We start from the raw sequence: 22,268 nt of genomic DNA, 5'->3' as shown, positions 1-22,268 counted from the left end.
TTATCCCACTACTCATCTGTTTGCTACATTCAGTTGTAGGCTCCTAGAAAGAAGGGGCAGCATCGTCTGAATCCACATTTCCACTGCCTAGCATAATATCAAAAAAGGGTAGATGTGAAAATGCTCAGTAAATGTTTGTGATAAAGTATGCATGTATAAATGAATTAGTGGGATCTCAATAAATGATTTTTCAGATTTGAATCTGAATGATACGTCTGTCTAGACCAGAGTGACATGCTTAAACACTCATAACTACAGAAGCAATACCACAGGAACTATAGTCAGTGTTGTGCTTTGGTGCTCTTCATTCAAACGAGATCACCTCTGAAAGGTACTGAGTTGCTACAGAATTGCTACTGGGCATATTTAAGTGACAGTCACTCAGTCATGTCCAACTCTTTGTGACTCTATGGACTATAGCCTGCCAGGCTCCTCTGTCTGTGGAATTCTCTAGGCAAGCCTACTGGAGTGGGTAGCCTTTCCCTTCTCCAGGGGACCTTCCCAACCCAGGGATCAAACCCAGGTCTGCTGCATTGCAGGAGGATTCTTTACCATCTGAGCTACCTGTAGTCTGTGATTAATTTAATTTGCTAAATATGCTAAGAATGTTATCGTATGGCTTCTGTGAAATTCAGCTATGTTAAAGGCAAGAGAAAACATAAGCAATAGCAGAATATGAAGTGAGGTAAATCCATAAGAGCTGATCTGCACAAAGTCATCCCTGTTGAAAGAGAAAAATGATAATTACACAAACAACTCCTTTGTCGCTGATATGACCCAAGCAAATGCTCATTTGTCTGATTCTCTCATTTCATCTAGATACCACCCAAAGATGTTTTTCTAGACATTCTTGGGAATGGAGATTTTTTAAATATTTTAATACACTTTGAAGTTTTCAATAATATTTTAGTTAAATCTCAAAATATTCTTTAAGCAAGATTTGTTCAGAGAGGCTACATGACATGACTAAGGTTACAAGTCAGGAAAGAACTTCAATTCAAGTCTTATAATTCCTAATCTACTGGGTTTTTTCCCCATTCAAGAAGGATTCAATCACTAATATGAATTGAAAAACCATCTGTACTAAAGTAAATGTGAAATTTAACATTCCAAAAGTAGATAAATGTAATCATTTAAAAATACCTGAGGTAGGATTATTTTAAGTAGGAGACAGATAATCATCTTAATTGTATAATATTGAAATATCCATGAAAAATTTAATTACACTCAAAATATAACAATTTTTACTATTTAGAATTTTATCAGAATAGAATAAAATCCAATTTTAGTTAACTTTAAGTAAGCATTTATTTTCCTTGCTAAGCTATACTTTCATGAATTTACATGTTACCTAAACAAGAGAGTTTAGGAGATCCTTTTCACATCAATATACATTATTTAAATCCCTTTAATTACAAGACTGTGTAGGAAAGAAACTCATCATAAAATGAAAATATCACAGGTTAAAAAAAATTTCCACTTTAACATTGCTTCCCTCTTACTAATAATCCCTTTCCTACACTTTATATTACCTATGAAGGTCATTTTTGTCTGTTTGTAAGCTATTAAGCATCCAAAATGGAGAAGGAAATGGCAACCCACTCCAATACTCCTGCCTGGAAAATTCCATGGATGAAGGAGCCTGGTAGGCTACAGTCCATGGGGTCGCAAAGAGTCAGACACGACTGAACAACTTCACTTTCTTTATTTTTTTTTTTAATTTTATTTTATTTTTAAACTTTACATAATTGTATTAGTTTTGCTAAATATCAAAATGAAATTCTTTATTTCTATAGTTCCTTTTGGAGAAGGAAATGGCAACCCACTCCACTGTTCTTACCTGGAGAATCCCATGGACAGAGAGGCCTGGTGGGCTACAGTCTATGGGGTTTCAAAGAGTTGGACACAACTAAGCAACTAACAGACACACACCCAAGCATCCAAAAATCTAATACAAACACAATACAAATTGACTACACATAAAATCACAAACTTGCAAGAGATTCATGGTTCTATGAAGTATGCTAAGTTCCTGTTGTAGAACTTTTCAAACTCTACTAGTCATTGACCCAGGACAATCTGGTAAAATCAGACTAGTTAATCAATACAAAGAAAGAGATCAGTGTGGATGATGAGATATGCATTTCAAAATAGAAGCAGTTGAATATCAAAGGATTAAGAGCAGTCCTATGGAAAACTAGTGCAATTCTGGAATGTTTTTGTAAAAGTAACCCTCTGAATTATCATACTGCTAAAGTCAAATGTGATGTAAACATTATAATATCATACTATCACACAATGATGCTGGAAAAGTATGGGAAAAACTGAAATCAATACTCAATATATTCTTTGTTTTGACACTGAGCACATAGCTGATTGCAATTATAATTTAAATAGTATTAATTACAGATAAAATAAGCTTTCTTCAAGCTTTAAAAAATCATATAAAATGTAGAAACGGCTTCCTGATTCTTCAAGAAATCACCTCCAAAGCACAAATGTAACAGAAAATCTTTGTTCAGCAAAACTATAGCTATCTAAAATACAAACCAAAATATATAACCAAGGAGAACAGATCCATTAAAAAGCATACTAAGGCCTGGAAAGACACCAAATAAAAATATACATAGCTTTAAAGTTCAAACAAACAAAACTTCTCCAAAGTATGTGGCACATTTTAAGAAACAAAACTCATCAGAACCCAAGAAGGGAGAAAAACATATAAGTGGCATTGGGAGTTCCCCCGAATTAATTTAAGCATGAAGTTTACAGAAGTTGGGAAGAACAAAAACAAATGTAAAAAAAAAAAAATATGGAAAGTAGCCTGCCATTGAGGATAAAAAGAGAGGTAGATTTATATTATGAGCAACACTAGAATACAGAGTGAAGTAAGCCAGAAGGAAAAACACCAATACAGTATACTAATGCATATATATGGAATTTAGAAAGATGATAACAATAACCCTGTGTACGAGACAGCAAAAGAGACACTGATGTATAGAACAGTCTTATGGACTCTGTGGGAGAGGGAGAGGGTGGGAAGATTTGGGAGAATGACATTGAAACATGTAAAATATCATGTATGAAACGAGATGCCAGTCCAGGTTCAATGCACAATACTGGATGCTTGGGGCTAGTGCACTGGGACGACCCAGAGGGATGGTATGGGGAGGGAGGAGGGAGGAGGGTTCAGGATGGGGAGCACATGTATACCTGTGATGGATTCATTTTGATATTTGGCAAAACTAATACAATTATGTAAAGTTTAAAAATAAAATAAAATTAAAAAAAAAAAAAGAATACAAACTTAAGGCTAAGAAAATTCACTCATACTTCTTTGATAGTTCAGACTGCAGGTTTTGACTTTCTCTCCTATTAACCACCTGCAAAACTCACCTAAAAGCCCAAAGCTATCATATGGAAATGTTAGGTAGTTAGGTAGTTGGCTCAGACAGTAAAGCATCTGCCTGGAGTGCAGGAGATCCAGGTTCAATCCCTGGGTTGGGAAGATCCCCTGGAGGAAGAAATGGCAGCCCACCCCAGTACTCTTGCCTAGAAAATCCCATGGATGGAGGAGCCTAGTAGGCTACAGTCCATGGGGTCGCAAAGAGTTGGACATGACTGAGCGACTTCACTTTCACTTTCACTTAGAATAGGAAAAAGGAATCTAGAATTGCGGTGGCTAAAAGACAAGGAAGGGAAAAGCCCGAGAAAACAGAACAAAGGAAGGTCCCAGGACGACTGGAGTGAGGACCTCAGATAGAACAAGCAGCACTCCTGGCTAGCCCAAGTTACATAGGGCAGGCCCAACGGGGAGGAGAAAAAACATATAAAAGGAGGAGCCAAAGGGCCAGGTCTCTCTCCGTCTCTCTCTCTCTTCTCTTTGCATCTTTTGGGTCGGAATGCTCTCACGCCTCGAGGATGTATTTTCCTTTTATTTTCTAAATAAAACCAAGCTGTAACACGAAGCTGTAACACTGATCTGTCCGAGAGCTGAGACATGGTCTGTCTGACGGCTTTAACATCCGTCGCTTCAAATTTTTGTTGTGACGAGACAGAACCGAGGAAATTACACACTCCCCTGACAGAAAGATGCTATAAAAAAATGAAAAGCAACAGGAAAATTGTCAAACAAATATCATGCACAAGAAATTTTGAAGCAGAATAAAATTTTAACAAATATATAACTAAGATTAAAAAAAAAAACAGTACAGCTATAACTTCTAAAAATCAAGAACACAAATGGAAAAATAGAAGGGTTTAGGAATGCTATCATAAGGTAACAGAACATAAAACATGATGTACAAACTTTAGAAAAGAGTAGAAGAAAAATAAAGGTCAAACTAAAAGTTGCACAAGAAATAGCAATGTTGTTGAAAACATGTTACAGACAGTGTGCAGGAATGAGAACAGTAAAGAGATTAACTATAAATGAAGAGATAAAAGTATCAGAGAGAAAATGGTAGATATGGAGATACATCAACACATGAATAGTGATCCCAAAGAAGAGAACAGAAATAATAGATATTATATATACTTATCATTTTAAAAATCCAGAAATTACAAAAAAAAATAATTTTATGGGTTAAAAGAATATAATGTGTCCCAGGTAAATTTGACACAAAATGATTAATACATTTCAATATATTTCCTGGGCTACAAAAATAAGAAGTATTCCCTTAGATATCTGGGGAGAAAAGATGAAGTTATTTATAAAGGGAAAAATATGGGCTGGTCTTACACTTCTCCACAACCTCATTTAAAAATAGAATATAAGGATTTGATGCCTTTAAAAATCTTCAAGGAAAAAAGAAAAAGAAGGGCAGAAAAAAAAAAAGGAAAGGAGAAAGAGATGGAGGGAGGAAAGGAAGGGAAAAAGGAAGAAAAAGAAATAAACAGACTAGAAATTAACAACAAAAAGAAAGTGACAAAATTCCTGGCAGAAAACCTAAACTCTCCTGACAGCTATTGGATCAAAGAAGAAATAAAAATTAAATCTGTAAAATATTTTGTGAGTAACCATAATTAATGCTAAACATATTGAATTCATGGAATAAAACTAAAGCAGTTTTCAAAGAAAATTCATAGTCTTAAAACTTATGTTAATAAAAAGAAAGAATGAAACAAGTGAGTCACTGGAAAATCTGATTAACCATTATTTGATAGATAATAAGGGTAAAAACAAAATTATTTCTGTAGATACAGCAAAGGGTAAAACTTAATATCCACTCTTGAAAATACCTCTTAAGAATATAGGAATCGAACTCAGGGCCAGCATCTCTATTAATGGAAACAATAGAATCATTCCCATAGAGTAAAACTAAAGTAAAAAAGTAAATAAGAATGTTTGTATCATCATTAGTATTTAATATTTTTGTGGAAGAACTAACAAATGCAATTAGGGAATAAAAGAGAGGTATATAGATAGTTAAAAGGTAAACATAGAATCACTATTACTTGCACACACTAAAATATTTTGTAGGAAAACCCAGAATACAGATGAGAATGTATTACAAATTTAAAAGAACTATTATGGTAGTTGTATACAAAATTCACATATAGAAAACAATGGCTTAAATATATGATAATAAAAACCATTAGAAAATAAATGAATGAAAATATGTCATTTACAAAAGAAACAAAATAGATAAATTCCAGACTTAAGAAAACATATGTAAGATCTACCTGAATAAAACTTCAAATGCTAATCAGGGACTCAAAAGTAGTAGGTAAACAGATAGAGATATTTGTCATGATCTTGAACAGAAAACCCAACATCACAAACTCTATTTTTCTTTAATTAACCAATAAACAATGTATTTTCAATTTTACAAAGACAAAAATAGTTTGGGAAAAAAAAAGAAAATAGAAAAAAAAATTATATTTTATAGAAACTAAACAATAATAATCTAGTATTTTTTTTTTAAAGAAGAGTGCTGAAAGGGTATAGCCCTATCAAATATAAAGATACTCAAAAGATGTTATAATTCAAACAATGTGATGAGTTCCCTGAGACAATCCTTTCTGTATCTTTTCTTGAAAAGAAACAGTGTAACTTTAGAGCTAAATAACCTGGGATCCATTTAAAAGAAACTCTGGGACCTGGGAACAAAGAATATCCATCTTTTGACCTGCTGTGGCTTAAGAGTAACTTCTTAAGAGTTGATGAAAAGAGAGAGAATTATCTCTCTTTTGATTATTGAGTCAATGATTATTGAGTGACTGGATCACTTTTCTCAACAATTATTTACTGGGCAGCAGCAAACCCCATATCAGGCACTAAGAGACAGCTGTATAGCATATACATGTTTCATCTATTTCAAAACAACAAACAATATTATCCTTTTAAGAATGTCTTTCATAATGTTGGAAAAGCCAATTACCTACTTTCTCAGCCCTTTATGCAGGGGTTGTCATGAACAGTCATTATGAGGGTAAGAACAAGGCGGACTTTCAGGGAAACATGTTATCTATCGTTCAGATAAGAAACTGGTGAAGAGAAAGGCTCTGGCAGTGATGCAGTCCTCTGGGTTTCTGACTTCAGCTGCATCCATGACTTTTGCATCTGCTGTAGCCATCTCGAGAGCACGAATGACAACATAAGGAAACCAATTGTCTCCAAACCTCTTTTTACATTATGGGAGAAAAATACTGCTATTCAGTTAAGATACTGTAAGTAGGAGGGCTTCCCTGGTGGCTCAGGTAAAGAATGTGCCTGCAATGTGGGAGACCTGGTTTCTATCCTTGAGTTGGGAAGATTCCCTGGAGAAGGCAATGGCAACCCACTCCATTATTTTTGCCTGGAGAATTCCATGGACAGAGAAGTCTGGCAGGCTACAGTCCATGGGGTCGCAAAGAGTAGGACATGACTGAGCAAAAGTAGGTATCCTGTTATCTGAAATGGAAAACATTTCTAGCTAAAACAACAGCAACAACAACAATAAACAGTTTTTTAAATGACAACGAGGCAGAGAGAGTTCCTATTTTCGTGGAGCTTAGAATAGTGGGAAATAATAAAATAGTGTCAAAAATCTATTCCAATCTTGTTACTGACCATTATATAGAGATGGTCTTTGACGATTGTTTAGACATCATTCTTATTCACTGATTTAACTTACATAACTTCTACAACTGAGTCTAAATTGTGGGCTTGTGTGTTTGTGTATGCACGCATATGCACTAGTGTCCTGGGGCACCAAATTCAAAGAATGGGCAAGGGGTTGAGTGGGTGTTTGTGCCAACTGGAAGCGGCGTGGATAAACCCACCTCTCTTAGGTTCTGAAGGATGAACTCCAAATTCAGGAGTTATACCACTGAGTTGGTGCGTAACTAGAGGGTCATCCCTGAATTCTCAAAATGAAAAGACACGGGCCACCTGGCTTTCACATTTCCTGCCCTTCATTGAGGAGGCATGAGCAAGCAGCTCCAGCTTTACGCTGGCTTCCCTTCACATGAGAACTGAGGCTCCAACCAAGAGGCTTCAGTTGTTATGATTCACACTGCACAAGAGAATTTGCCCCCAAGGGTACAAGGACAATCACTCACACATGTGGGCAAAACCAACATATTCTCCATGCAAAAGTCTCTTCACCGTCCTCTGTCATGCTTATTAATTATCCTTCCGTTGGCTGGAAGACAGAGGGCCCCCTCGAATGCCAAGCTGGATGAAGTAGGCACCACATTCATCACTAGACAATTGGCTGAGGCTGACATAATATATACAGATTCGATTCCAGACAGAGATAACCCTTCATGGCAAAGGCTCACAGCCGTGTGGTTTCCTAGACACCCAGTGCTTAAAAGACAGGTTGACCTTTTCAAGTTTAGCTTCTCAGGATTCATGTTCACTTCACCAAGGAAAAGAGAGGAAAAAAAAAAAAAGAACATTCTGCTTACGAGTTCAACACAAAGTCCCTGCCTCACCTATGTATACACAATCCATCTTCAGATTTCTGGTATGAAGGGGAGCAGAAAGACTCTGCCCTGTATATAATTCAAGATGTAATCCACTCACTTCCTGAAGCACATGTCAAATGAGATCATATATCTGAAGAAACCTGTGAAAACGCTAAAACAGTGTATCGATATATGGTCTGAGTGCTATGAATCCTAATGCAAAGTAATGAGGATGTTATACTTTTGTTCAAAAAATTTCAAAGGCTGCCATTTCCTACAGAATTAAGCCCTAACTCCTTATTGTTAAAAGGGACTATTTATTCCCCTTCCCATAAGTCTTTATAAACAATACGAAGATCCTGCAGGTCCACTTTCCAAAAGGCAGTAACACTGGAGGCATCTTCCTTGCCCTTCTCTGGTGAAATGATTAATATATAATCAGAGGTGAGGCCACCCCACTGCCCAAGAGAACATCTTCATCTTTCTGTTTCAACCTTATCCCCTGCAAACAGGTGGGGGAAATCTAGGTCATGTGGCCTCAAGATTAAAGCTTATTTCCTTTCAAACCTAATTATTTTCAAAAAGTTTTATCGAATGGTGGTTCCTTACCCCATGTGGCTCTTCAGCCAAAAACCTGGAAGTGAAAAAGGTAAGTTGCAGAACTCAAACGCAAACCTACGCTGAGGATCTAACACCACTGGGACCCATGATAGATAAGGGAGAGACATCCTAGGTTGAGGAAACAGCATTAACAAATGCAGTAGACAGGAAGAAGAGGCGCATTGTGGGAATGTTCACTAATCTCCTGCGAATACAGGGAGATGCAGCGAGAGATGAGACAGGAAATCCATGCATCTCCATGGCTTCTAGAATAAAACTTGGCATGAAGTGTTATGTCATAGTTTGTTGAAGAAAGAAATTATATCATTTAAAATTCACAGCAATCCCTTGATACTGGTGCTGTTATACCAATTTTAGAGCTGAGGAAACTGAGGCAGAATTTGTCCTCTTAACCATAATGAGACTAGCCTATGCATAATGACTGGGAGGTCCAAGCTGAGAACCAAAAGAAAAGATTACAGAAAAAAAAAAAAAAAAAAGGGAATAGAAGGTGGAAGGAAAAGTGGAAGAGAATAAACCAAAAGCCTAAGATAAAAATTAAAAGAGTACATGATCAGTTACCTAGTTAAGTTCTCTAGAAAGAAGAGAAACATGTGAGAATGGCTGGTTTTCTTCTGTAGACAATATAGTAGTTACAATACTACTACTGTGATGAAATGACTTAGATCTTTCCCTCCCTGAAGTTCTCCAACAGCGGGGACTATAATGGCTAGAGGACTCTGTTGAAAGCAAAATCACTACATTCTTCCAGTTCAGAATATGCTAGTTTTCCTGCCTCCTGTCTACCTGAGTGCAAAGAAGCTGAAACTTCTCTGACACTCTTTTCCAAAGAGATGGAAAATGAGACAGAAAGCCCCAAAGGCTGCCACCAGGAACTTTGAGATATTATCTCCTGTCCTTTGGATGGAGATGGGAGTGCATCACTGGCTCCCTCCCTGAAACCATCCTAGCAGAAGAGCCCTAAAAAAACCTGTCTCTAAAAAGCAAGAGTGTGGGTCAGAAGCAGAACCTGACACCTCATTCCTGGTTAGGGTGTCTAGTCAATGTCTGGTTTTGCTAACCTGTATCTGAGTTGTTGGGGTACAGCAAAGAGCAAGGAGAGATGGAGCTGTGATCCAACTGGCAGAGGGTCCCAAATACCCAAGGAGTGCACAAGCTGAATCTCACTTTGTCCTACAATCCCTCAAAGGTGCATATAAAGCAGGAGCTGCGAGCAGGAGAGAGCCCACTGCCTGTGTGCCTAAAGTGAAAGTAAAGTCGCTCAGTCGTGTCTGACTCTTTGCAACCCCTTGGACTGTGGCCTACCAGGCTCTTCCCTCCATGGGATTCTCCAGGCAAGAATACTGGGGTGGGTTGCCATTTCCTTCTCCAGGGGATCTTTCCAACTCAGGGATCGAACCTGGGTCTCCCACATTGCAGGCAGACGTTTTAACCTCTGAGCCACTAGGGATTCCCTGTGTGCCTAAGGAGAATATATATCAAAGGCTGTGTCCTGAGGTCACCAACTGGAGGTCATCAGGAAAACCAAGGGGAGTAAGAGTCCCTAAGAAAGGTGAACTCATAGCACACAAGAAGCAGAAATGACAAGGCCTATAAAGTAGACACTATTAGCATTCCCATCCTAGATATTTGATTGAACTGATTCTCAGGCACTCCAATGGCTCCAGCCAGGTCATGTGGCTGCCCAAAGTCAGTACTCATATCTTCTGTTGCTTGTCTAGCGGTCACCTCATTCCTACTCTTCAGGTCACCTTGTCAACAGGTCAGAGTCACAGGAAGACCTTAATATTTTGGGTTATTGCAACAAAGTCCTGAAGTGGATAGTTAGCCAAACCACAGTGGTGGTCACTACCTAGATATATTCTCCTCAAAGCTAATTCTTTCGGCCTGTGGAATATCCCATCAGAACTATACCTCCTGGTCATGCTGAATAACAAAATACAGCAAGATGACTTACTTTCCTCTCAGCACCAGCCACTGTGGGCTAAGTGACCATATCAACCAGACTCTTTTTGGCACCATCACTGTGGAAATGCCTGTAGCAGATGAAGCTGGGTGGAGCTTATCTAAAAGGTACAATGTAGCCAGAGGTTGAACTTCAGCTCCAGAGTGCTTTTGATAAATTAATTTCTATATTGAAACATCAGGGAAATTTTTACAATATGTGTTACACCTCAAATCATGATAGTCTTTTAAGCCAGAAAGCCAAGGTGAAAGGAGGAACTGGATTCCTTCAGGTACTAAAGTCCACCATCAGCTCCTCAGTCTTAAAACAGCTGCAGATCATCTTCCTATACTGCAAGGGTGTAGACAACAGGACCAAAGGTGAGGGTGCGAGCCATCTTAACATTCTCATTTCTCTCTCTTATAGTATCTTTCAGGTAATGCTGCCAAGGAAGATTTTGTATACAAAACATACATAGAAGGCTCAAGTGACATTTCACTTGACCCCTGTGTTAGTTCATTGCAGGTTTTCAGGTGGTATTAGATGTGAAAGAGAATTATTGGGGAAGAGAATGAAAGAAAGTGGAGAGAGCCCTCAGACTGGGGTGTAGGTCTGCCACCTGTAAAGTGAGAAAAGGAAGGAAAGAGGATTAAATAGAAACAGAATCTTAGACCACAGCATGTTCTGAGAATGTTTCAGCCAGGCCAGCAGGGATCGTCTAACCAAAACTGCTCACTGGAGGAGTCCCACATTTCTCTGGAGTATCCAGAAGCAGCCGACAGGAAGAGGGCCTGGGAGCCAATACAGAGGTGGATTCAGAGGGCAGTGTCTGCAGCCATTGGTCAACTGTGTTCCTTACAGTGGGAGTTATGAATGACACATTTTCATGGTCACCACATTCCTGACCATTGCAGTCAGGACCCAGAGCTCAAAAAGCCAGAAATCCACTCTGGCTAAAGTATGTTTAAAAAAAAAGAATTTATGGGAAGGTATTGGGTAGCTCACAGGATTTATGGAAGGCTAGAGGAAAAACTTAGGAAACAGTCAGGAATCAAGTTTACACTCAAGAAATAGTCTGATCAGGGTGCTCCGCTGCCGCCACTGCATGCTAGCCTCCAGAACTTCTGCTGCCTCACGGACACCACCACGGTGGTCCTCCCACCGTGACTAGACTTGGATATCACAGCCACCACTGCCACTGGCTAAATAAATTCTAAAGTGCTACTGCTTCTCTGTATCACTTGATCAACAGTCAAAGCATAAAGGCTCCTCTCGTTATCCAGTGGCTAAGACTTCGCTCTTCCAGATCAGGGGGCCTGGCTTTGATTCCTAGTTGGGGAGCTAGATGCCACATATGGTAACCAAGACCATGTGCAATCAAATTTAATAAATACAAGTAAATATTTTTTTTAAAAAAATACAAAGAGGGTTCCGTAAGACCAGAAACTATAAAACTCCTAGAGGAGAACATAGACAAAACACTCTCTAACATACATCACAGCAGGATCCTCTATGACCCACCTCCCAGAATATTGGAAATAAAAGCAAAAATAAACAAATGGGACCTAATTAACCTTAAAAGCTTCTGCACATCAAAGGAAACTATTAGCAAGGTGAAAAGACAGCCTTCAGAATGGGAGAAAATAATAGCAAATGAGGCAACCGACAAACAACTAATCTCAAAAATATACAAGCAACTCCTACACCTCAATTCCAGAAAAATAAACGACCCAATCAAAAAATGGGCCAAAGAACTAAATAGACATTTCTCCAAAGAAGACATACAGATGGCTAACAAACACATGAAAAGATGCTCAACATCACTCATTATCAGAGAAATGCAAATCAAAACCACTATGAGGTACCATTTCACACCAGTCAGAATGGCTGTGATCCAAAAGTCTACAAATAATAAATGCTGGAGAGGGTGTGGAGAAAAGGGAACCCTCTTACACTGTTGGTGGGAATGCAAACTAGTACAGCCACTATGGAGAACAGTGTGGAGATTCCTTAAAAAACTGGAAATAGAACTGCCTTATGATCCAGCAGTCCCACTGCTGGGCATACACACTGAGGAAACCAGAAGGGAAAGAGACACGTGTACCCCAATGTTCATCGCAGCACTGTTTATAATAGCCAGGACATGGAAGCAACCTAGATATCCATCAGCAGATGAATGGATAAGAAAGCGGTGGTACATATACACAATGGAGTATTACTCAGCCATTAAAAAGAATACATTTGAATCAGTTCTAATGAGGTGGATGAAACTGGAGCCTATTATACAGAGTGAAGTAAGCCAGAAGGAAAAACATAAATACAGTATACTAACGCATATATATGGAATTTAGAAAGATGGTAACAATAACCCAGTGTACAAGACAGCAAAAGAGACACTGATGTATAGAACAGTCTTATGGACTCTGTGGGAGAGGGAGAGGGTGGGAAGATTTGGGAGAATGGCATTGAAACATGTAAAATATCATGTAAGAAACGAGTTGCCAGTCCAGGTTCGATGCACGATACTGGATGCTTGGGGCTAGTGCACTGGGACGACCCAGAGGGATGGTATGGGGAGGGAGGAGGGAGGAGGGTTCAGGATGGGGAACACATGTATACCTGTAGCGGATTCATTTTGATATTTGGCAAAACTAATACAACTATGTAAAGTTTAAAAATAAAATAAAGTTAGAAAAAAAAAAAAATACAAAGAGGGAATGCCTAATTGGTTCAGCTTTAGTCACATATCCTGGCCCCCAGGTAGGGTTGCCAGATTTAGCAAATGAAAAACACAAGATGCATAGTTAAATAGAATGTTCAGATAAGCAATAAAATTCTTAGTATGAGTATATCCCATGCAATATTTAGTGTCTCCTTAACAGTGAAAATATTTGCTATTTATCTGAAATTCAAATTTAACTGGATGTTCTTTATCTCCCAACTCTACCCTTTAGGGGCCAGCAAGAGGGAAGTGTGTGTCTGTTTTTTTAATGTTTGGCATGTAAGGCAGTCAACTCTGCCTTCCATCAAGATTAACACAATGATGAACTCTCTAAATATGGGAAGGAGACACCTGTATTGTGCTGCTAAGGATGGGAATATCTGCTCTTCAGAGTCCAACTAATAGAATATCCCTTATCATAACCAATATAAAAGGAGACCTGGTTATACAGCTACTCAGAGACATGTTTTTAACCCACATTTCCTAAGAACAGGATGAAATGGGCAGAAAGCAACGTTTCTTCTTGCTTCTCATGGAAACTTGATTTTTACAGACTTATAAGTACAACACACTCGCTATTTGACACATCTTTTAATGTGCAAATCTGGGCTTCACCCAGAGACAATAACATGCAGGGCACAGGCATAACTGTTACAACTGCATCTCCCAACTCCACTGGGCTGGTAGGAGGTTTTCTCAGATATAGGCTCTTGGAAGAATTTTATAAATAGAGAGAGTATGTACTTTGGGCAAGGGCTGTTACCCCAGAGTTTCAAAGAGACAAGGTTTCAGTGAGCACCACGTGCCCCTGGTCCTAATAGAGAGGTCCTTCTGCTAGACCCTAGGACCAGTCTCCTCATGCCTGTGCTTCTCAGAGGGATGTACCGCCTGGACAAGAGTCATGCCTGGGAAGGGCCAGGAGCCTCTATGAAATAAGACACATACAAAGGGGAAATATTATAATCTTTGAAAAACACAATTCCCCAGATAACCAGAACCATGTGTCCCAAGCATGTGGGGCTTTGTTCTCATCAGGGTGTCAGATGGTGCCCAGTCTTGGAATGTGCTTTCTCCAGACAACCAGTACCAGGTTGGGGGAAACAATCCCCAGGAGCCCAGCCCCCAGGGCATCTCCAGCTGGGCTGCAAGGCTCCCCAGGGCAACCAAATCACTTCATCTCTGTCTTTTACACATTCTCCTATCAACCTTTTCTAAACAGAAAAGAGGAAATGATGTTTTCACAGTGGCCTCTTCCTAAATAACACACCTTGTCTAGACAGTTTCCAAAAGAGTCTCTTTTCAGAGCCCTCTTTTGTGTGCTGAGTGGAGAAAGGGAAAGCGTTTTTGAAAAATTTCACTGTGACTTTACAAATGTGTTTTGTAATCCCCCCCACCCCAACACACACACTCAGACACACATCAGATTTAAATCTTTTGTTAGCATATTCTACTCACAAATATTTAAGTATAGTTATCATGAAGCACTTGGCATTATGCTAAACACTAGCAATGTAAATCCAAACTGGGAAAGGAGTACATCAAGGCTGTATATTGTCACCTTGCTTATGTAACTTACATACCACGTACATCATGTGAAATTCCAGAATAGATGAAGCACAAACTGGAATCAAGATTGATGGGGGAAATATCCCATCATATAACCTCAGATATGCAGATGACACCACCCTTATGGCAGAAAGTGAAGAGGAAGTGAAGAGCCTCTTGATGAAACTGAAAGAGGAGAGTGATAAAGCTGGCTTAAAACTCAACATTCAAAAACTGAAGATCATGGCATCCGGTCCCATCACTTCATGTCAAATAGATGGAGAAACAATGGAAACAGTGACAGACTTTAATTTCTTGGGCTCCAAAATTACTGCAGATAGTGACGGCAGCCATGAAATTAAAAGATGCTTGCTCCTGGGAAGAAAACAACCTAGACAGCATATTAAAAAGCAGAGACATTACTTTGCTGGCAAAGGTCCATGTAGTCAAAGCTATAGTTTTTCCAGTAGTCATGTATGGATGTGAGAGTTGGACTATGAAGAAAGCTGAGCACTGGAGAATTGATGCTTTTGAACTGTGGTATCGGAGAAGACTCTTGAGAGTCCCTTGGGCTGCAAGGAGATTAAACCAGTCAGTTCTAAAGGAAATCAGTCTTGAATATTCATTGGAAGGACTGATGCTAAAGCTGAAGCTCCAATATTTGGCCACCTATGCAAAGAACTGCCTCATTAGAATAGACCTTGATGCCGGGAAAGATTGAAGGCAAGAGAAGGGGATGACAGAGGCTGAGATGGTTAGATGGCATCAGCAACTCAATGGACATGAGTTTGAGCAAGCTCCAAGAGATAGTGAAGGACAGGGAAGCCTGGTGTGCTGCAGTCCAGGGAGTTGCCAAGAGCTGGACATGACGGAGCGACTGAACTGAACTGAGCGATATAAAAAATGAATAAGATAACATGATCCCTGCCTTCACAGGGTTTTCTTCTTTGCTATATCCCACAGAAATAAATAGGATAAGTCTTTGCAGACAGTTCATTTCAATTAAATTAGTTTTTATTTAGGGGCTTCCCTGGTGGCTCAGAGGTTAAAGCATCTGCCTGCAATGCAGGAGACCCAGGTTCAATCCCTGGGTTGGGAAGCTCCCCTGGAGAAGGAAATGGCAACCCACTCCAGTATTCTTGCCTGGAGAATCTCATGGAGAGTTTACCCAAGAGAATGGAGTCTCTAGAAAAAGAAAACTTATTGAAAGGATAGTAATTGTTCTTCCTACTTTCCTTCCTTTCATCCAGCAAATATTAAATGTTCGCAATATTCCAGGCTCTCTGCTACTATCCGGGTATCCAAAAGTGACAAAGAATTGCTCTTGTAAATGAAGTCTAGTGGGAGCTGCTGCTGCTGCTAAGTCGCTTCAGTCATGTCCAACTCTGTGCGACCCCATAGACAGCAGCCTGCCACGCTCCCCCCTCCCTGGGATTCTCCAGGCAAGAACACTGGAGTGGGTTGCCATTTCCTTCTCCAAAGCATGGAAGTGAAAAATGAGAGTGAAGTCACTCAGTCGTGTCCAACCCTTAGCGACTCCATGGACTGTAGCCCACCAGGCTCCTCCATCCATGGGATTCTCCAGGCAAGAGTACTGGAGTGGGGCGCCATTGCCTTCTCCAGTCTAGTGGGAGAGAGACACCTTAAAAGTTCATTCTCAAAACAGAAACACAACTGCAAAGTTGTGACAGCGCATATTGGTGGAATGAATAAATGAATAAGGAGTACTATAAAACCATTCAACAAGGATGTCTGTTAAACCCCATGAAGCCACAGAGTTTAATTCAGCATTTAAGAGTGAGGCCAACTGCTGGAGGGGAGGAGGAGTGAGATAGAGTCAGGCTCTAGGTACGAATTCATAAATTTTATCTTAGTCTTTTGAGGTATATTTTATTGTGTGTGCGCTAAGTCACTTCAGTCATGTCCGACTCTTTGCAAGCCTATCCCGTAGCCCACCAGGCTGCTTAATACTGGAGTGGGTTGCCGTGCCCTTCTCCAGAGGATCTTGTGGACCCAGGGATTGAGCCATGTCTCTCGTGTCTCCTGCATTGGCAGGCATTTATTATTGGGCTGGTCAAAATTTTCATTTTTTCCACATTACAGAAAAACTCAAATGAACTTTCTGGCCAATCCAATATTTACTTGGATTGTTCAAGTAAACAATATTTACTTGTTCATTTACTGAACAAGGAAACTGAGGCTCAGATTTGAAGTCTTTTGTCTGCTGTTACAGGGCTACCCAGTGATGGTAGACCTTGACTCACTGTGTGACTCCAGAGTCCATGTTCTTTTCATCACATGCATTCCTTTTCCCTACATCAAGCAATATCATAAACATTAAGACCTCATTTCCTACCAGTGCGTGAGTCTGTGTGTGTCTCCAAGACTGCAAACACATTCCCAACTCAGGCCTTGACCTTGCTCATCGGGCTATGCAGTTCTCTCCCCCCTTCCCTCGGAGGTTTGCTTAGAGAGGCCTCCTCTGACCACATGCACCATATTCATGTCTGCCACTCTCCGTTTACCTGCTTTATTTCTCTCTGTACCGCCTATCACTGCATGACAACCAGTCTGCTGTTCATTCGTTAGTTGTCTCTCCCCCACTAGAATGTAAGCTCCATGTGAGCTGGGGATTGTACCAGGCAGGGACTCAACAGGACACAGAATTCCACTCTGATGCTTTTTTCCAAAGAATTTAAAAAGGGAAGTGGGCATTTTCCAAGAGGTTAAGGAAGTGTTGAGGAAAATAGTGAGGAAGGTTGAGACATTTAGAACTGAACAAAAGCCACAAGGCTGATTACCACCTCTTAGCTTACAGGGAGGCACAAAGGGAGAAACTGTTGTTCCTGGAATCAGTGATTGCTGGATCTTGGAGGAGGAGCTGGCAGGCAGCAGCTGTAGCCATGGAAGAGATGGCCAATGCTAGAGTTGAGACCTTGGGGCAGGGAGAAAGCCTAGCCTCTCATCACTCCACACCCTCCCTGCCCCCATCATCTGCGTTGACTCTCACTAGCCAAACCCAACTGAAATCCAGCTAGCAAGGTTGCAAAGGTGGTCATGGTGCTGTGTGTAGCAATCAGCATCTCAGGCACAGGACAGGGCAGAGGAGCGGAGGATGGATCTGGGAGTGGGGAGGAACAAACAGAGAATAACCAGGTAAAAGGATTTCATTTGTTTCGTTTACCTCATTTTCCCACCACCCAGTACACTGCCTCTCACACCTTGAGTGCTCAACATGTATGAATAAATGAAATATGCCCCATGAAAGAGAAAGACGAGAGACTGACATGGAGCAAGCAGGAGTCACCCAGGAGTGGTTTGATGGGGACTTCTTACCAGGTGGCAGCCCTGAGCCTGGAACAGAAAACCCAGGAGCAACAAGATTTGTTTGTTCAGTATCACACACTTCTGAGGAGTGAAAGCTTGTATAAATTGGGAGACACATGTCACATCCACAAATGTTAAGGAATGTCTTCTGTGTGCAGTATAAACCGATATCCAGCCACTCAGAGGGTCTGAGCTGGTGCCCAGGGAGGAGCTGGAGGTCAGGCATTCACGTTGGCTGGGATCTTAGTGGTGTATCATCAAGATGCAGACAATGGAAACCCACTTACAGAAATTAAATGACAAAAGAGGGGATATATTCAATACTATGAGAACACAGGGCTATGTCAAGGGATAAAAGAGGGAGATGTAGAGGAGGGACCACTGCAATTACTCCATCTCTCTGCGGATGTATGGGTCAGTCAGTCATTCAGCAAACATTTATTGAACTCTTATGGGAGCCAGGCACTGTGCTGGATTCTTATTGTTCTGCTTCTCTGGTTACATTTGAATTCTCTCTTGCTCGTTCTCACTGTCTCTCTTATTGGTTTTATCTGATTTTTTTGTGGAAACAGCCCAAACAGTCCCTATCCACAATGTGCCCTTATGCCTCTTGAAGTCTAGTGCCTACAGAAGCATCAAGTTTCTGAGTTTGAATTCTAAGCTCCAAGAGAAGAGAATCCAGGGACCTGACTGGGTGATTCTATTACAATCAAGTAGTTGAGGAGGCCTGGGGACCGAGTCACCTGTTTCTCTGCCCTCTCAGCAGGGATAAGAGAAGCCTACTTTGTGAAGGCAACACAGCCAGTTTCTCCAAGTAGAGACTAGATGGAGGAGACATCGTTAGTGCAATGGAGCATCTTCACCCATTCAGCCTTTACAACCATCTCTACCTCTGTGTACACTCTGTAAAAAAATTGAAGGACAGGGAGTGAGACAGGAAACAAGAGGGAGCACCGATGAGTATAACACCCTGGCTCTGTTTACAAATACTCCGTAATAGGAATGCACACCCTCTGAGGACTTATTCTTCGAGCTTGTCTACAGTACGTTCAGCGTAACTCATCAGATAACCCATCAACCTGCAGACCCTGCCTTTAGGGGCTGCCACAGACAATAATCAGTATGAAATCAGTATGGCAAAGGAAAAGGGTGGGCATTTGTCCCTTTCATTTAGTTCTGACTAAATGAGCAACTACAGTGAAGACAGGCAGATCAAATAGAAATTCCTGGCATTTGTCCCTGTTAATAAATACATCTATATTATGACTGCTGCTGCTGCTAAGTCGCTTCAGTCGTGTCCAACTCTGTGCGACCCCATAGACTGCAGCCCACCAGGCTCCCCTGTCCCTGGGATTCTCCAGGCAAGAACACTGGAGTGGGTTGCCATTTCCTTCTCCAATGCATGAAAAAGAAAAGTGAAAGCGAAGTCACTCAGTAGTGTCCGACTCTTTGAGACCCCATGGACTGCATCCCACCAGGCTCCTCCATCCATGGGATTTTCCAGGCAAGAGTACTGGACTACAGACACACAAAATAATCTCCTCTAACATATACAGCTTGTAGAAGATGGGGTGGTTCACATTGAAACAAATATAAAGCTACCTGGAATCTGCTTCCTGTAGCATTTGATGGGTTATTGATTCTTGCCAGTAGCAATAGTAGTAATATTCAGAATTTAAAAATATATATATTAACTATGATTTAATTCACTTAAGCCTTGCCTGGGAAGAGGTAGAAAGAGGCAGAAAGAAATCTGAGCGAAAGAGTCATATGTGATTGTGCCAATTTCATTAAAAAAAAAAAAAAGGTTCCCAAGAGGCTCCTAACTACGTTAGGTATTGTCAAGATTAGAGGAATTAGAACCATAGGTGGACATAATGATTTTTATCTGTATCTCAGTTGTCAGAGGAATCTTATGAACAAACAGGAAGTAGACACTGGAGCTGGAATCAAAAGGCTTGGTGAGCCTGATGTGGTTCAGAAAAGGCAAGGGTGACCCACCTTTCTGCCCCTAATCAATTTGACCCATAAGACCTTAAGACTTTCCAGGAGGCACTGGACAAATACCTGTTCCATAAGGGTTCATAGAACCAGCAGCAACTTTGGCCTTATCAACAACAGTTCCTTCATTGTACAGGTGAGAAATTGGGACCTAGAGAGATGAAAGCACATCATCCAACATTACAAGTAGTCCACAGGTCTGCCATGAGATTGGAATACCCCCACCTGAATATGCCTTGTGGTGGGCAGAATTCTGAGATGACCTCCAATAACCCTCATCCTTGTATCTTCTCTTTCTTTTGAGTGTGGGTAAAACCTGTGAATACGATAGTACTCCTGTGATTATGTTACATTTTAATGCTAAAGGATGATTATCCTGGGTGGGCCTGACCTAATTAGATGAGTCCTTTGAAAAGTTGGTCTCTGGCTGGTTGCAGAACAAGAAGTCTAAGAGATACGTGTTGACTTACCTAGAAGAAAGCAAACATCTACTTTGAGGACTGTCTGAGGGTCACCATAAACAAGAAACTCAGGAGTCCAGGAGCCCAGAGAGCTGGCTCTGGCCAATGATTAACAGAAATATGGGAACCTCAGTCCTATATCTGTCAGGAAATAAATCCTGCTAGCAACAAGTAAGCTTAATAGAGGACTCCAAGCCCCAAATGACAACTGAAGTCCCAGCTAATATCTTGATATCTGATTGGTAAGATATTGAAAAGAAAATCCAGACATGTCATGCTCAGGACTTCTGACTTACAGAAATTCTAAGATGCTAAATGAATAATGCTTTCAGCTTCTAAGGTTGTAGTAATTTGCTATGCAGACAAAAAAAAAAAAAAAAAAAACTACTCTAGTCCTCAAGATCTTATCTGTGTGGGTATGTTTTGATCAAGGAGCTAAAACTTTATCAAATCAGCTTGAGTAGAACAGAAAATGGTTTCAGGTGAGGGGTAGTTATAGTAAAGACATAAAAATTTCATAGACTCTGAGAACAACAACAATAACAAAAACTAAGCTTTGGTTCTTACAAAAGCTTTGTCAATGGAACCAGCCACGTCACCCACCCATCCTACTGAGGACGGCATGTTCCAGCCATAGGAAATAGTCACAGTAGGAGTTCCCAGGTGGTTGAGTGGTAACGAATCCACCTGCCAAGCAGGAGACATGGATTCAGTCCCTGGGTTTGGGAATATTCCCCCGGAAAAGGAAATGGCAATCCACTCTAGTATTCTTGCCTGGGAAATCCCCTGGACTGAGGAGTCTGGCTGGCTACAGTCCTTCGGGTCACAAAGAGTCGGACATGAATGAGCGACTAGACAACAGCAGAAGCTTCTGTGCCACAGTTCATAATTAAGAACTAGCCTCTCCCTCCCTTGGTCCTAGAGTACTTTCTCCCTACCTCTATTTTAAGATTTAATCATTACAGGTTGAGGTGGGTGTGCTACAAAGATATCTGAAGTCCCAACCCCTACGACCTCATAACGTGGCCTTTTCTGAAAATAAAGTCTTTGCTGATGTAATTAGTTAAAATGGGGTCATACTGAAGTAGGTCTTAGAAGGACACCAATATGACTAGTGTCATATTGATGTCCTTATATGAAGAGAAGAGATACAGAGACACAGATATTCATACGGAAAGATGACCACATGAAGATAGGAGCAAAGATTGCAATTACGCTGCTATAAGCCAAAGAATGCCTGGGGTTATGGGAAGCTGAAAGAGGCAAGGGAAGATCTTCCCCCAGAGGCTTCCAAGGAAGAGTGAACCTGCTCACACCTTAATTTTGGATGTCCAGAAATGGCAACCCACTCCAGTATTCTTGCCTGGAGAATCCCAGGGACAGAGGAGCCTGGTGGGCTGCCTTCTGTGGGGTCGCACAGAGTCGGACACGACTGACGCGACTTAGCAGCAGCAGCAGCAGCCTCCAGAACATGAGAGAATAAATTTGTTTCTGCTACTTTGTTACAGTAGCCCTGGAAAACTAATGCAGATCCTGTATGGGTTTGGTCTTCCTCATTAAATTCTAAGCTCCCTGAGTACTGTGTCCACGTTCTATTCATCTTTTTCTCTTTCATGACAAGTGTGCTCAGTAAGTTTTGAATAGATGGGTAGATAAATAAGTGGATGGATGTATTTATTAACTCATTCATTCATTTGGCAAATACATTATGACTACCTACTATGGGTCGAACACAATTCCAGGCCCATGG

At 40.6% G+C, this 22,268-nt stretch overlaps 1 long non-coding RNA gene across 7 annotated transcripts in view; it reads right to left on the bottom strand.

The window, feature by feature from the left end:
• Positions 1–22,268, bottom strand: part of LOC147358353 (uncharacterized) — a 387,433-nt gene that overhangs the window by 264,438 nt on the left and 100,727 nt on the right. Inside the window, exons 3-4 of one of the 7 annotated variants that reach the window (XR_015141618.1) lie at positions 20,124–20,208; positions 18,394–18,959 (exon numbers count right to left, since the gene is read on the bottom strand). The exons of 5 other annotated variants lie outside the window; for them this stretch is intronic. This is a non-coding gene — a long non-coding RNA (uncharacterized LOC147358353). Of the gene's footprint in view, positions 1–3,402; positions 4,096–18,393; positions 18,960–20,123; positions 20,209–22,268 lie in introns of those variants that run through there. One more of the 7 variants, XR_015141612.1, reaches the window with a different exon arrangement.

This window comes from Bos grunniens, chromosome 15 (genome assembly GCF_055505025.1).
Source record: "Bos grunniens cultivar Pamir isolate PY7600 chromosome 15, Bosgru_T2T1.0, whole genome shotgun sequence".
Lineage (NCBI taxonomy): Eukaryota > Metazoa > Chordata > Mammalia > Artiodactyla > Bovidae > Bos > Bos grunniens.
This window is presented reverse-complemented; position numbering and strand designations above follow the sequence as displayed.